The sequence below is a fragment of the Eptatretus burgeri genome, chromosome 15 (genome assembly GCF_056783735.1).
Source record: "Eptatretus burgeri isolate ZD-2024b chromosome 15, Ebu_testis_v1, whole genome shotgun sequence".
Lineage (NCBI taxonomy): Eukaryota > Metazoa > Chordata > Myxini > Myxiniformes > Myxinidae > Eptatretus > Eptatretus burgeri.
In genome coordinates, this window is record NC_140975.1 from 26,868,864 (window position 1) to 26,871,363 (window position 2,500).

At 44.4% G+C, this 2,500-nt stretch overlaps 1 protein-coding gene across 5 annotated transcripts in view; it reads left to right on the forward strand.

Moving 5' to 3' along the window:
• Positions 1-2,500, forward strand: part of LOC147011788 (guanylyl cyclase C-like) — a 381,297-nt gene that overhangs the window by 228,328 nt on the left and 150,469 nt on the right. The window lies entirely within an intron of this gene.

Sequence of the window (2,500 nt, forward strand, 5' to 3'; positions counted from 1 at the left end):
CGGGAGAGAGAGAGTCGCACTGTGGGAGGGAGTTGGCCAAGCAGAGAAAGAGACGTGTTGCTTGTTCAAGGGTCCAACTCCAACTGGCACACTTGAGCATGGGTTCAGCCTTCATCACCTCTCAGACTGCCTTCATGGGTGCTGAGTCCCATCATTCGCCGCACGCCGCCTGTGGGAGTCGCCATTTTCTGGGCTGTCACACCCTTTGGAATGGCCCCTCAGCAAACGGTGTTACACGCTCAACCAGTGCTCTCCAGCTCACTTTGCCACTGTGGCCTATAGTCTGCAGGTCAAACAGATACTGATGATGTTCCTTTACAAGCACGACTGCTTTCCTGTGTCTTTGTGCCCATAAGTCCTCCACCTGGGTTCGCTTGTTTCCAGGACGTTTTACACACCACAACCATACTCTATTCTGCTCCATCATGGACGATCACTGCCTCCTCAGTGCACATTTTTCAAGATGACTTACTTCTGACAGTTTCCCTGATACAAGAGAAAATCTCACCCACTCCATCACATGGTCCATACTAGTCCAAAGACAACTTATCTATGGATCCCCCTCCCCCTTCCATGGAACATGAAAATATACATACATACGAGGTGTGTTCAAAAAGTATCCAACCTTAATTTTTCGTGCGTAAACAAATGAAGCAAGGGAGGCGTGGTTTGGTCCAGGTATGTAGGCGATCCTAATCCGTATGTGTGAATATTTTCCTGCCTGCAGAAGCTGTTAGTCGCCGACAGACCGCCGATGAGTGAGGAAGTGTAAGTGAGCGCCGTCGGATTTTCGTTTTTGACAAAATGACGGATCACTGTGGTCTCATCGCCAGTGATCATTGTGTTGAAGTTGGGATCGCTGTTCACAGTCTCCAGCATGTCCTGTGCGATCTCCAAACAGAGTTGCTTCTGCTCGATCGTTAGCAGCTTTGACATGAACTTCGCTGAGATTCTCCTTAAGCCCAAATCCTCAGTCACAATGGAATGAACGGATCCAATACTGACGCCCGCCTCGTCTGCAAGTTCTCTGATCGTGATTCGACGATCCTGCATTTGCAAGCAGGGTCCTCACTTGGTCAATGATGATCTCATTTCGGGAGGTTGAGGGCCTACCAGAACGTGCTTCACTTTCCACTGATGTGTGACTATCTTTGAAGCGGTTGTACCACTCTTTTATCTGTGTGGTGTCCATTGCTTCGTTCCTGAAGGCCTGTTGAATATTGTGGATCATTTCCACTTGGGAATCGCCAAGCTTTACACAAAATTTGATGCAGTAGCGTTGTTCAAGTTTTTCCGTCATTTTGTCAAAAACGAAAATCTGACGGCGCTCACTTACACTTCCCCACTCATTGGCGGTCTGTCGGCGACTGACAGCTTCTGCAGGCGGGAAAATATTCACGCATACGGATTAGGATCGCCTACATATGTGCACCAAACCACGCCTCCCTAGCTTCATTTGTTTACACACGAAAAATTAAGGTTGGATACTTTTTGAACACACCTCGGATATATATATATATATATATATATATATATATATATATATATATATATATATATATATATATATATATATATATATATATATATATATATATATATCCATATATTTATATATCCATATATTTATATATCCATATATTTATATATCCATATATTTATATATCCATATATTTATATATCATTGAAGATATTAAGCTCTTCTAAACCACTGACTGACTGACTGATATTAAAGATCGGCACCTTTCAGGTGATGTAGAAACCCTAAATTTTGTGTGCGGATGGATATCGAAGCCAGTACACCAGAAAAAATCGCAATCATCGGACAGCATCCATAAATGAGAGTATTAAAATATGAAAAAAATAATCCAGATGCGTGACCCGAGACAATGACCCGAGACAATGAGCGAAAATTGAGGTGTCTCCGGATGTGTCCTGGTGGTGTTTGTTTGCAGACTGAGTTTTTCTTCGGACATGCCCAGGAGGTGTTTGTCTCTAAGCGGTGTTTATCGTATGACCAGTAGAAAATGGATTTCAGACATTATTTTATTTCCAACTTCACTGTTAATCTTTGCAGAATAATTTTAATGAGATGGTATGAATTGTAATTAATGCTCCACCTCAAGTCTGCTTTCCTTTCCTCTCACTTCATGATGCCTTCCTTTGCCCCACCCCTCTTCACTCTCCTTCCTTCCTCACCCCCCACCCCCTTCCTCACTCTCCCTCCCTACTCACTCCACCTCCCTCCTCTCTCTACCCCCATCCACCTTCTCAGTCTCTCTCTCTCTCTCTCTCTCTCTCTCTCCCTCTCTCTTTCTCTCTCTCTCTCTCTCTGTCTCTGTCTCTGTCTCTCTCTCTGTCTCTCTCTCTGTCTCTGTCTCTCTCTGTCTCTGTCTCTGTCTCTGTCTCTGTCTCTGTCTCTGTCTCTGTCTCTCTGTCTCTCTGTCTCTCTGTCTCTCTGTCTCTCTGTCTCTCTGTCTCTCTGTCTCTCTGTCTCTCT